At 35.6% G+C, this 14,858-nt stretch overlaps 1 protein-coding gene across 2 annotated transcripts in view; it reads right to left on the bottom strand.

Annotated features, from left to right (window-relative positions):
• sano (serrano) overlaps positions 1-14,858 on the bottom strand; it is an 821,182-nt gene that overhangs the window by 260,619 nt on the left and 545,705 nt on the right. For both annotated transcript variants that reach the window (XM_067773883.1, XM_067773881.1), the window contains one exon: positions 46-71. The gene's annotated coding sequence lies outside the window, so the exon portion shown is untranslated. The remainder of the gene's footprint in view (positions 1-45; positions 72-14,858) is intronic.

Raw genomic sequence — 14,858 nt, 5'->3', positions numbered from 1 at the left:
CCGTACCGAAGGGAACCTAAACAAATATGAATTGCTTGCACGTACCTTTGTGCTTTGGAAAAAGCGTCCTCCTGAAAAATAAGAGAAAGATTCTCATTACACATAAGTTTTATTTTTTTTACTAAATAATTATATTCTTCGATTTTGATTAAAGTTTTAAGATTGAATAGATAAGGTTTTCCGCTGTTGTAAGAGGGCTTAGAGTGAAAGTCTCTGCTTTTCATGCGCCCCTTAATTCAAAGCTTATGTTCAGAGGGTATCTAGCAATTTATTTTTATTTTTTCTAAATATATATAATGGTGTTTACAGTTGAAAAGGACATGAGAATAGAGACCAAGACCAAAATAGTGGCATAAAATATACGTTTTCAGACCTTCAACAATTTTCTCGAACCTGTCCGGTGGACATGTATGCAAGTAAGAATTGAGATTTAGAATTTTTCGTGGGAGAGACTGCACCGTCATGTATCATTTTATTGATCTAACATGGATAATAACTCTTGCTGTTGCCTTTCTGCCACCCCATCAAAGAGGTGGGGTTACACCCTCTGGCCGACATAACAAATCCGCGCCTATAAGTTTGAGATGCTGAGCTCAAAAGCCACGTCTTGAGTAACATATCGTTATCGTCGCTAAGGCAGATAACGGTAGAGGGGCAAGATAAGAAACGAAAGCCGTCAACCAGAATCAACAGTTAGAATATGGCTTTCTTCGGAGTCTGAGTTCTGGACCATGTGTGGCCAAACGACCAACACTGGTTTCACCGTTGTCGAGCCAATAGGTTCCAAACCCATTTTTTTTATAATGCAACTTTGGGTGGCAAACTAATATAAGGGGTGTTTGTTAGAAAAACTGGACTAACGGCGTGTCCTTGACGAGGAACACCCCCCAAGTCAACCACCTACTTCGAACTGGCAAATTCATGCACTTCTGCTAGTTGGGCTTTGTACACTGGGTATGCCTAAACGTTTTGCCGCTGAACGCCACACAGAGGTGGCTGACGGACGCGGATAAGCGCTGTCGCAAATTCGAAAGAAACCTGAAGACTCTGGCTAATGTATTCAACCATTGCGTTCCCCACTACTCGGCTCGACAGCGGTGCTACAAAAACATCCATAGAATTTGAGTATGTAAAGAATTAAATATATAAAACCCACGGGACGGCTGGTATTTTAAGATCTGGCATCGTCATACGTGAAGAAGTTAGCCGATGCATCACCCTCAACGCGTGGCCATTCCATTTGAGAATATAATAAAACTCATAAGCGAGGCTCCGCAGTAGAATTAGAAAAATATTAGCTCTAAGTGACTAGCTGATAGCGCTTGGCTTCAAGGTCGGAAGAAATTGTTTCGTATCTGCATGAATAACTTCTGCCAAGAGGAATGTCATGCCGCAGAGGAATAGAAGGACACTGTGAATAGGGGAATGTAAATGGACACCTAATTAGAAAAAAGTGAAATCGATAGACACGGGAACGAGGAGCTTGATATTCTAGATGAAGCAGGAATTTCCTTGTAAAGAAAAGAGTTTCAAGGCGACGCGCATTTCTGCAGGAAGAATATTATCCACCAAGCTTAGCCGATACATGTAAACCTGATACCCGTTTCGAAGATTATGAATAAAACTACTCTCCAATATGCTCAGTTAAGTTGAAATGTTGGAAATGATCATGCTTAAAATCTTGATCAAAAGTAGACTATCACATACTCTCCAATTCTTGATTAACTCGATCAAGTAAAATGCACTAATTGAACTAAGAAAATCGAAACCCCAACATGTTTTTAGGGTTATGGTACTATTGAAGTAAATGAGTGACGTATAAAAGAACCGATAACTTGTTATATAACCGATTACTTTTTTGAACTGGGTACTTCTTCAGAAGCGGATGCCTTTTTAAACAGGGTAAGTTTTTAAACTCGATAGTTTTATAGAACCGTTTTTTTTTAAACAAGATTACTAGAACCGTGAACTTTTAAAGGGCCGGGTATATTTTCCAAACTGCGTACGTTTTTTACTGGGAACATTTATAAAACTGGTTACTTTTTTAAACCGAATTATTTTTCAGAACTTGGTACTTTTAAGAACTGGGTACTTATTTGGAAGAGAACACTTTTTTGAATTCTCAACTTTCTACGAACATAATACTTTTAAAAAATTTGGTAATTTTCCAAAACCGGATACTTTTTTAAAACCTGGTACTTTTTTAGCCGGGTTAGCTACTCAGATAACGAACATAATTAAAGTGTTAGCTCTTAGTCCACATGCAAGTGAAGCTAATATAGGCGTGTCAATAAAGCTTTCGTCCATTCCATAATAAAGGGCTGTACTTTGCGTTCCTGAAAAATTATGCTTGGCGTTTGCAGCGGTCTTCGAGCCGCTTATTCAATTATTGAGGTAGGCATGGTAAATAGCTGATTCATTTATGCTTTAGAATTGCACCTAAAATTTGGTTTCGTATGCCACAAGCAACACATTTTTGTCACGAACAAAAAAATAAATAGCAAAAGCTTACAACTTGCACAAGTAAAAACGATATTTTTATAATTTTGTTCTGGCGGAAATATTTCCCTGCTTCGATGTATTGGTAATACCAGCCAATTTATAACTTTCTTATGTCTCTAATGTGTAGCAGCCTAACATAACGCTAAAAATTTTCATAAAGGGAAACGAAAATATAACTACCAAGAAATTCGATGATGGCTTATTAATTACCGTATTGTCAACTAAGCCCTTAATAAAGAATTTTTCAATTACAATCTTTTACCCACCATATCCATTAACTATTGCAAGGTTTACTTGTGCGCCTTGGGTTGACGCAGCGGGAATGCAAAATAAAGTTTATTACTTGAATGGAATAGCGTGAAATTTTCAAATTTGAAACCACTACATACACATACAAACGACCCTGCAGAAAAATAGGCTCATAAAAAGGTTACTATAAGCAGGTTTATAATGAACTCAGGTGCACTATTATATGCTAATTATGTTTCATAAAGCTCTTTATCATAGTTCACTCCCTTGTTCGTCGTTCAGATGCGAACTTCATACCAAACTAATTCAAATTCCATACAAAATATTGATAATAAACCATTTTATTCGGTATTAAATTTTTCTGAACTATTGCGCGAACTACGCTATTATCGATTATTACTCTAACGTTTATCAGAAATTTATCGAAATCTAAGACTTCAATACATATACAAAAAAAAAAAAACAACAATAAGGCAGTTTAGAGTTTTATGTGTTTGATAATGGGAACGTTACAATACCAAATATAAGCTACTGATCGTAAAAAATTTTTATACCCAGCGTGATTTGTACACAGAGTATATTAACTTTGATTGGAAAACGTTTGGTTGTACAGGTATAAAGAAATCGAGATGGATATAGACTTCCATATATCAAAATCATCAGTGTGGAAAAAAAATTGTTTTAGCCATGTCCGTCCGTCCGTCTGTCAATTAACACGATAAATTGAATAAATATTGAGATATCTTCACCAAATCTGGTACACGAGTTTACCTGGACCCAGAATAGATTGGTATTGAAAATTAGCGAAATCGGATGATAACCACGCCCAGTTTATATATATATATAACATTTTGGAAAACACAAAAAACTTGATTATTTAGTAAATAATACAACTAGAATGTTAAAATTGGACGTGTGGACTGATATTGAGACTCTTGATACAAATTTGAAAAAAAAAAAAATTTTAAATGGGCGTGGCACCGCACACTTGTGATATAATCAATATTACAAATATTATTAATCATAAATGAAAAATCGTTAAACCAATCGTAACAAAATTCGGGGGAGAGGTTGCCTTTACTATAAGGAATGCTTTGAAGAAAAATTAACGAAATCGGTTAAGGCCACGCCCACTTTTATATAAAAGATTTTTAAAAGGGTCGTGTACGAACAAAATAAGCTATATCTTTGCAAAAAACAGTTTTTTTATCAATGATGCTTCATTTCCCAAGTGGATTTATAACAATAAACAGTAAAAACTTCAAATTTTAAAAAATGGGGGTGGCACCGCCCCTTTTATAACTAAGCAATTTTCTATGTTTTGGGGGCCATAACTCGAAGAAAAATTAATGGATCGTAATAAAATTGGGTACACAGATTTTCCCTATAGCAGGAAATATTTCTAGAAATAAAATAATTGAAAAAAATTTTTTAAGTTAAATGGTTTTATTGAAAACAATACTTACATGAAGTAATAATAATACGAAAAGCTAGAAAATAATTAGGTAAGTCATAGGTACTAGTCATCACACTCCTTATTAATCTATGGCGTTGATCAGACAATTGTAATTTTCAAGTTTTTGTTTTATTTTCAAGTTTTTAGTCTTTATTTAATTGCCTATTATTTCTCATTCTATTTAGTTCATTTAGTGACTCATTATTATAAGGACTCTTTCCTGACAATTTGTTACAACCTAAGTCGTCAATACATAATCCTTCCAACGAATTTAATCGACTCTGCGCCACGTATGCTTGTTCCTCCTCCAACTCCAAAATATTTTGATGTCACTTCTACCGGACTGTATGCAATATTTGTTCCAAATATAGGCAAAATCGGACCACAAATATGATTTTTGTGAATATCTCGAACCTTCTGCCACCTAGCGGCGATTTTTTTTGATAGGTCGCTTTCAATTCTTGTATGAATTATGTGTTCCAAATATGAGCCAAATCGGGCCACAAATACGATTTTTGTGAATATCTCGATCCATGCGCCACCTAGCGCGATTTTTTTTTCACAGGCCGTTTTCTATTCTTGTATGTATTAAGTGTTCCAAATATGAGCCAAATCGGTCCACAAATACGATTTTTGCGAATATCTCGATCCATGCGCCACCTAGCGGCGATTTTTTCTTATTATTGCATTGTTATCGGGTTCTGAACTATATTCCAAGTTTCATGCCTGTAGCTTATCGGGAAGTTACTTAAATTTCAATTACAAGATTCGTTCACAACGGCGGTGCAGCCGTGCATGCGGCCATGCGGCCTGTCAACTCAAGCTAAATAAAACCGTTTAAAAATGAACGACATCGGTTTAAGACCACGGCAACTTAGATATAAAATAAGTTTAAAAGTGTCGTAGACTAGAATAATAAGCTATAACTTAGCAAAAAATAGTTTTGAATCAATGATATTTCACTTATCAAGTTTTATTGTAAGAGGAAATGGGAAGACATTTTTTTTTTAAACGGGCGGTGCCCCGTGTTATGTAGAAAAGTAATTTATCTGAAATGAAATATGCAATCGAAGCTCACGCTGAGTATATAATGTTCGGTTACACCCGAACTTAGACACCTTTACTTGTTAATTTTAAATTTTTTCTTTGCACAATTTGTTTCGGATTGACAGTTGCTTATTTGCTATTCTGTGTTAAGAAAATGCACTACAGCTTCTGATGTTGCGTATTTGCTATGACGTAGCAAATGCATAACCGAATATTTTGTAGTTGCGTTGTTTGACTATACTACATGAGTTTGCAAATGCAATGATGCTAGACAAAATGCTTTGCATAAAATCCGAAACTCCCCTAATATGAAAGCAAAAAAATTAAAGTTTAAATAAAGCTCCTGGCAGGCTTTTTTCTGCTCGGAAATTGGTCTGACTGTATTTTAAAAGTGAGCCTCCCTTTTCCTTTTCACCATCAAACCCATTCTCTTCTACTTTTCCTTTATTTTCTCCTGATTTTTGTCCATTCCTTAGTCCAATTACCACCCTTCCAAAGGTCCAAGGCTCATATGAAACATGAAAATGTCTAAATTATTTTATTTCCCCAAATGAATCTTAGCAGAAATAATAAATCTGATTAGAAAGATTTTGGTCGACATCGGCATAAAAGCAGTAAATTCCATTATTTTTAGGAAAATATTAAAGTAGTCCACCATGAATTGGAGCAAAAGTTTGAGTCCAGTCTCCCCGAAGCCATGTACGACTTGCTGCGTGTGCCCAACTGTTGAGTTTTTCTCCAGTAAGTAGCACTTTTGTCTACAAAGCACCTTACATGTAAAAATCTAACGGCAAAAGTGGAAAAGGGGCTTGAGTGAAAAATGAAAGTAAATACGGAAGCAGACTATGAGCAGAGAAAGGTAATGACTGGGACGATTAAGACGGTGATGGGAAAGTAGACTGCGTTGAAGGGAATAAGGGAATGAACTAAGAAAGGGACGGCCATGGATATTGACTGAACTTCGAAGATAGGAATGGTGACCGCGACGAAGATGTGAATGGAGATTGTTATGCAGGTGGAGATGAACATAGACATGCAGAGTGTGGTAGAGGCAGAGCCAGATGGAAATTTTAGATGAAATAAGAAAATTATAAAGAGGAAGAGTGATGAAAGAGAGAGAAGGGGGAAAATGTGGGGGAATCAATATTGGTAAATACGACTTAATACTGATTGCTTGACATGAGTAACGGAAGGAATGTGCCAATACACCTTCTTATTAGTATCTGCTAATCCCGAGCAATGCCGGGTACCCTGCTATTAAGACTTATTCCCTACAACTGATACTCCTTGCAGATTTTAAGTCTTTTGCTATAAACTTTTTTGGCCGCAGAATAGAGGCTTTATTTTAAGTCGACATTTTTTGGCGGGTATGAACATAGATTAAAGGGTGTACATATATGTTTCGATGTATATTTCTAGGAAACAATTTTGCGGGTGCTGCTATAACGGTAGCAGCCAATGCCTGTTTTTGTTGGAATGAAAAAGTTGATTAAAGAAACTTTTTTTTGTATCTCCACAACCGCAAAACAGGACAACGCATACCGACCGTCACCATTTGCCATATTTATGAGTATTATCTGTATTGATATTGTTGTTGCTTTTGTTATCTTTGTCAACGTTACTTTTGCTAGCTGCCAACAATATATTTATTTGTTACATTGCCACCATAATGGAAATGTTTTCCATTTCGTTTAGCAATTTCCGCAATTTGTTGTAAGTCAAAGTGGGCTGAAATTTACGAGTATTGACTTTTTGCACAGCGGTCGATTAAAGTGGAATGCCACCAATGAGATATTAAACACAATAAACATGTCTATTTTGCGGTGACTTGGTTTATATTGAACATGTTTTCGGTACTAGTTCAGTGGTGCCGGCTTAGGTCTGGTTTTCTGTAGGTACTCACACGTGAAATTCCCGTGTGACCAACGGCAATCCTTACCTCCTGAAATTTTTCCAGAGGAGTTTATACATACTCGTATTACCATGTTTGAATTGATGGCTCGACCATGTTCTGAAGCGGGCTCTTGGTATTTTATGTGAGCACATTATACATCAAAGGATGAGACTTGGCACCACGCTTCGTCCCGTGAAAAAGTTTTAGAGTTTTTTGAAAATCGAAGCGGTAATGTCTTCTTTGAATATTCTAAGCCTTAGCTCCAGTTATAAAATCACTGCATCATTTTCCAGATGGAGTACTACTGATGGTTTCCACTTTAGTGATAAGAACTAAGATGTCGCAGGTTTTTGCAGAGCAAACTTTACCTTAACAGGATCTCGGATCAATGGAACATTAACGAAAGCTGCATGGTATATAAGCTTGCAAAACTATTTGCAGGATTGGCTAGGCCTAAGCTTGGAGAGGTAATCCTTTAAGAGGAGAACAGCATAATGTATTAGGGCATTATACTAGATAATAAATTGACGTGGAAAATCAATGAGGTGGAAAGGGCGAAGAAAGCCTCAGTGGCACTGTTTGCATGCAATACGATGCTAGGATAAACACTGGGCCTTTCGCCCACACTCCCCTTTAAGGTATTTAGGGCAATTCTCAGGCATATACTTCACTATAGGGCCATAAGTTGATGGACAACCACATAAAAATGCACATAAAAAACTAGACGGTGTATACAGATATCCCGACTGCAGACCGCAATTGTAAATAAAATATCATTAAAAACTGCAAGAAGTCCTCGGGACAGCTTGAGTGCAGGCCGTTTGGCCATATCAGTATAGCGTCATGTAATATACCATGCACAAACTACATGGTCCAGTGTCTGGGCATCGAAAAGGATCTTGAAGCTGCAATAGAGTTGGAGGTTTGAAGCAAGGTTTTATTAATTGTGGAATCTACTCTACACATGTACAACGATAGTTCCAAATTAACGGAAGGGGTCGAGACTGCTGCTTACTGTGTCGACCCAGAAATAAATACAAGCAATAATTTCACACGTCAGGAACTGTACTAGAATGCAAAAAGCATTAGGGAGGCTTCGCTGAGGTCGGCTCTCACATCTTTACTAGATTCCCGGTCATAAAGGGAAAGAATATAAAGAAAGGCCGATGAGTTGGCAAAGGTTGGTACAGCAATCGATGAATCTGCGGTAGATGGCTCAATCCGTTAACGAGGAAGCAAAAGGAAACAGGAGGTAGATATAATCAATCAAGCAGACCATGCGCAAATCCTATAATTTTAGGCTCACAAAGTTGCTTGCATCTTTAAAATGAGAATAATTAGGACTTATGATGCTCGTAATAACTTTAAACTACCTTCTGACGTCACATGCTAATAAATTAGAGCTCACCAGTAATAGCAGATGTAGGAAGTACGGGATGCAGGAAGAAAAGATTGAAAAGATCAGACAGCTCCAACTACTTTGGACGGCAGAGTAGCCAGATCTCGAGGAAGAAATTAAGCAAGGCTCTCGAAAATTTCTAATGTTTGATAAGAGGGCGGAGTTATTTTATAACAAAAGTCCTGGTACTTATTTTGGGGATTTTCGTTTCTCATAAAATTATGGGCACTTTTAAACTGGGTGCGACTTTTATAGACAGGAATGTTCAACCTTCTGTGGTTCATTATTATTTTTTGTTGAATAAACAAAATATAGTAAATAGATTTGGGATACCGCAATACATCCTTTTCATACCCATATCCATACCAATGAGGCTAAGAGGCTTAAAGTTTATCCGGGGTAAGGCATGCCATTCCCAAGTCTACATCTTCAAAGTTTCGAGGGGTCTAAAATCATTTTCCGGTATTGGGTACATTACCAGAAGGGATGTTCACATCCGTGTTTTTTTGCGGTTCCAACAATAACAATAACAAAAAGCCTATTTGAATAATGACATATAAAAAGCCTGCTATATGTCGTGGAACCGTGAAAAACTAAAGACTCCGAATATGGCTCAGATGCCTTAGTGATGGGGTTTAGTAAAGAAAGTATATCGACTACGAAAGAAGAGATGAGAGCATCCAACCTTCATTCATGCGAAATATTTTTTAAGCCCCGACATTTACACAATTTCTTTTTGAGAAATTTTGGCCTATTTACCTTGGTCACGGTATGGAAGGTATGCTTAAATATTTAAGTCATAATACTTGCAAGTAAACCGTTAACTCGTTAGCACGCTGCTAATTATAATTGCTCACAAACAAACTACGTCAAATTCAGAAGGCAGTTAGCATATCAAATTTCTCTTTTTAAACAATTGACAGATGTACAAACATAGTCAAAATTTTCCCATTGGCTAAATACTTTATGCTGGCTTAATTGCGTATAGTTGCGGTATCATCAAGTTTTATTTCATGCAAATAATTGTTTCCGAACATGAACTTTTCAACTTAAAATGGGTAAGCAAGAAAATGGATCGCATGACAATGACATTTTGCCTCCGCAGCAAAACTGTTAATGTATTAAATAAAAAGAGAGAAAAATCTAGAAGACGTTCTCCGGATAACAGTAGTGTGCCCCACCCATTTAGTTATCACATCTGTATTACAAAACATACCATAATACTTCAGATGTATAACAAAATGTTGAATCTATGACTTGCAGCACTTCTAACAAATGATATATTTTAATGTTTTAATTTTCAAAAACATGTTTTTACTTTTTTGTTTTATTTTTTTTTAACAGTTTTGAGAATTTAGACTTATTGTTCAAATGTGCTTAAAATTTAATCCGAATATAATTTAAAACAAGTAAGGTAGGCTAAGTTCATTACATAATCAGCTGCCAAATTACAGCTTGCAAAACTACCTCTTTTTAAAAGTAGGCGGTGCCACGCCCATTGTCCAAAATTTTACTAATTTTCAATTCCGCGTCACCCCATCTACCAAGTTTTATCGCTTTATCCATCTTTGGTAATGAATTATCGCACTTTTTCGGTTTTTCGAAATTGTCGATAGCGAAAAAGTGGGCGTGGTTATAGTCCGATTTCTTTCATTTTAAATAGCGATCTGAGATGAGTGCCCAGGAATTTACATACCAAATTTCATTAAAATACCTCAAAATTTACCACATAAACAGGATAATATGGACAGACGGACGAAATTAATTTCTTTTTTCGCCCAGATCATTTTGATATATAGAAGTCTATATCTAACTCGATTAGTTTATGCCGTTACGGATTACCGTTATGCGAACAAAATTAATAGCTTTGCTCAGCTGAGTATAAAAAAAGTTCGAAAAAATTCTTAAACCGATGAATGGTTTAAAATTTAGGCTCAAATTTCAAACCTTGTAATAAGCAATAATTTAACATCGATAGTATGGTTATTATATTTTCTAAGAAATGTTATTCAAGTGCCATACTAAGCTATGTTTAAAATTGCGATCGGTTAAACCATGTAATATGCTTTTGTTTTTGTATGAGTAATTTGTCCTGATAGGTGCGACCACTTATGAAATTGTCTTCAAAATCCTCTATTTGAAGTTCTTGGAAATCAGCATCTTCAACATTTCTTGACTTTGACTGTCAAAGGGTGTCATTTTGCTTGAATTTTTTCTGATTATATGTTATCTGATCTTATCAAGGTGGTACCGGGGAAGACCAATTATTTTTTCACGTATCCGCCTGTGTTTGCTGCGATGTCGTGTTGTTGCCCCGTTGTCCGTGTCCCGATATATGGATATTTTTAAGTGTGCTTCGGGCTCTGAGTAGCGGCTCATTGATGAGCTTTATGTACATATTTTAACAGAAAATGCTCAATGTCTTCGGTTGTAAATCAAATTATCTAAATTGATGAAGAAAATATTGTGGCGAATATTAGCAGTTTCTATACGTCACTATGTTGCTAGTAAATAGATACAGCTTGCACAAAACCAGAAAAGCAAGCAGAGAATATTGCACACACATGCTAACAGCACCTCATAGCAAAGAGAATATTTCACACAGTAATAAATAGCGCACATGTATTTAGCCAAAGCCAATAGCCACAAACGAGAAATAAATATACAACTATTCGAGACGGCTATTCGCGAAAGTATAGACCAATGCACAGTGTTTCGTGTAGAACAAGCTAGCTGGACAAAATTATTTTATGAGATTTTCCGTTTCATATGCAGTCATTTAGTACAACTACGTCATTTTTTTCAGGCATATGTTCTTTTTTTATTTGTTTTCCAAAATTTTACTTCATATGCATACATTTGCTTATTTCCTATACAGTAACTAATGTGAATAAGTGACATAGATCCAAAAAAATTTAAAGGACTTAAGAATATTACTTTATTGTACTTAAATTGAATGGACTACAAATCTCAATACTCTAAAAAATTCCGAAAAAAACTTAAAATTTTTTATGAAAATTCGTCGAATTTTTCAAATATTTTTTAAATATAATTTAGTTTTCGTTATAGATTGTGACAAATTTTCTTATGGGAAATTAGTTAAAATAAATTTGCGAAAGCGAAGATTGTAAGAATTGTCCAAAAAGGGGTGTCTACTTATTTATGTGAGTGACTGTACATATGTACATACATATTTTGTATTTATTTGAGTATTTATCCTGGCACTACAATTTTTACAAAATTATTTTATAGTACCAGTCAGGAATGTAAAAGTGAATTACAATAATAATAACAACAATGTAAATAATTAAATTAATTATGTGAAAATAACTTATTACAAAAACTTAAAAGTAAAGTATCATACAAAGTAGAAAAACAATAGATTTAAATTAAATAAAACCTGATCCAACAAAAAGTTATAGGGTAGGTTATCTTTTATAATTATGTTATTATTCGCTATCATCATTTTCATTCGATGAGTCACTTGCGGAATAGTCAAGAGCATCAGCAACACTACTGTGAAAGCTTGAAACAACTGGGGTATTTATTGACTCCTCAACATTATCGGGGACAGTAAATTTGAGACTTCTGAAGTCAGACTTTTAAATCTTTTCTTAGGTATCTCCCTAAAACTGTTAACTAAAGGATCCGATGTTATAAGCAACATATTCATAAGATCTCTATTCGTGGCTTCACGCGACTGCTTTTGTGTGTTACCATCCCTGAATCGTCTCATATCTTTGTTACGGGTTTCCTGTGCTTCCTCAGAAAGTTGACCAATAGGTAAAATTGCTGATTTTATAATATCAGTAATATGCACTAAGATTTTATGAACTGTAACAGGCATATTAAACCATGGATAGATATCTATGTATAGTTTTTTAGTCTCGACCGCAAATTTTTCAAATCTTTGGATATTTATATTGTACCCAGATGCTAATGCGCGAAGGAGAGTGTCCAATCTTTTGATGAGCGTTACATCCAATCCCATAATCTCAGCACTAGCCTCAGAATTTTCGAAAAATCTACGAGCAGTGTTGCCGTCATTGGTATTGGCGAAACCTGGTTTTGGTTTATCTACTATCAATCCAAGTACACTTTTAAATTTATTCTGGATTTCACTGGAACGTTGCTTTACACTCTCTTTATCTGCCTCATTCCTAAGCTGCCATTTTTTTACTTCGAGGCGATAACTTATGTGAAGCAAGCATTCAAAACATCTTATCCATGCATGGAGAGTAGAAAACCCAAAACCAAGATTATCTCGGTTAGGCGTAAAGTCCCGTAACTCATTGTTCATGTCTTTTGGAGTGGCATCACAAATATAACACTTTTGTGTGGAAGAAGTTTCAGTCAAAGCATTGCAAACTTTTCCGTCAATCATTGTTAGAAGCATATTGTGATTTGCAGAAACTTCGTATTCTTCGAGCATATACTTTGTTGGCAACAACGCATTTATCTCCTCTAAAACAATAAAATCTTTTGTTTCTTTAGAAAAAATAAATTTAGTTGGACGACAATACATGGTAGAAGAAGGTCGAGGATTCTGCCAAACAATGTTACCTTTTTCATCCTGTAATTGAAGAGGAACGAAGGAAAATATAAACAAAAACTCATCGGTGTCAGAACTGCATGTAAACTTTTGCTTATATGTGCTATGGCCAAAGCTTCCATCGCAACCCCACTTGCTGATTAAAGTATACGTCAAGTTTGTAGGTAATAAACTAACAAAAACTTCTTGATTTGCTAAAACGCTCAATAGTTTTATCTAATACGAACTGGACTTTAATTTCCGCACGTGTTTCACCCACATCAATTTCATTTGGATAGCATTCCGCCTTAGCTTTTCTTAGACTATAAAATGATGGATAAACCTTATGGCCTGCCTTGATACTCCACTTCCGAGTCGTTTTATACCCATGAGTCATCGACTTGCTATCTACGTAGTATGCTAAAGCTTCTACATTGCTCAAGCATCTTGCATCTGGCTCACATGTCATCTTTTTGCCGGATATTTGAGTGGTTTCCTGTGATTTTTTTATAATGTTAGCAACATTTCTGTTGCCGGACATACGCGTTGATACTTCTGCTGCATAAAGTAACTCACCAGGACTTCTAGATTGCAAGAGGTCATCCACTCGACGCCGTTTGATTTTTTCACTGCAGCTAACAAAGTCCTTTCGTCTTCCGGGGCCCGTGTTACCTGAAGAAGTGGTTGGTTCGTCTGATGGCAACTCTAAATCCACCGTTATTGTAAATCTTAAGTCTGGACCCGAAAGTCACTCCGAGTTTTTATTCAAAAATTGCTCCTTATGTCTTCCAGAAGTGTTCCACTTTTGATCCAGCTTCGACGAATTTGCCGATATTTGTAAGCTTAAACATTTTATCGAATACAAAACTCAATAATTCTTTATATCTGGTTTCCTTCGAATGTTGAACCCAATGTCAAAAAACTCCGCTCTTCGCACAAACGATCTTCGGTTGTTGCTTGCTAATAAGCGAATAATGAACAACACAAAACGATGCATCAAGTGATTTGCGCGACCATTGAACTCTCACAAACACAGATGCATTTTCATTTTGTAGACGTCTGGTCTAGACGGTGACGAGCAATAGTGTCAATGGAATTAACGTCAATTGATATTAATGTGCTTTTGAAAGAGAAGTAAGCGAAGTACGCGAGTAATTTATTTGTGAATTAATGCTACTATAGTAATGTTGTAAATTAAGAACATTTTACTACACTGAATATTTGAGTTATTTATTCGACAGTTCATCGATTCGAAAGAATAAGAAGGTGCAGAATAATCAATTTCTAAAATTCGTAATAATACTACATTGTCAGCAGGAGAAAGGGGCACCTAGACTAGAAGATTGACTTGGAAAAGGATTATTATTTATACGTTGGGCGCGTGAAATTTCTAAAAATGTGAGGCGTAGCATAACCTGACTAAGGTTCAGTTGGTCTTATATATGACTGTCAATAGAAATTTGACGCGTCCAACGCTTTTATTTAATTGTCTGATCACGCCCTAGATTGATGAGGAGTATGATGACTAGTACCTAGGACCTACCTAATTATTTTCTAGCTTTTAGTATTATTATTACTTCATGTAAGTATTGTTTTCAATAAAACCGTTTAACTAAAAAATGTTTGTTTATTATTTTATTTTCAAGTTTTTAGTCTTTATTTAATTGCCTATTATTTCTCATTCTATTTAGTTCGTTTACTCATTATTACAAGGACTCTTTCCTGACAATTTGTTACAATCTAAGTCCTCAATACATAATCCATCCAAAGACTTTACTCG

The sequence above is a fragment of the Eurosta solidaginis genome, chromosome 3 (genome assembly GCF_040869045.1).
Source record: "Eurosta solidaginis isolate ZX-2024a chromosome 3, ASM4086904v1, whole genome shotgun sequence".
Lineage (NCBI taxonomy): Eukaryota > Metazoa > Arthropoda > Insecta > Diptera > Tephritidae > Eurosta > Eurosta solidaginis.
This window is presented reverse-complemented; position numbering and strand designations above follow the sequence as displayed.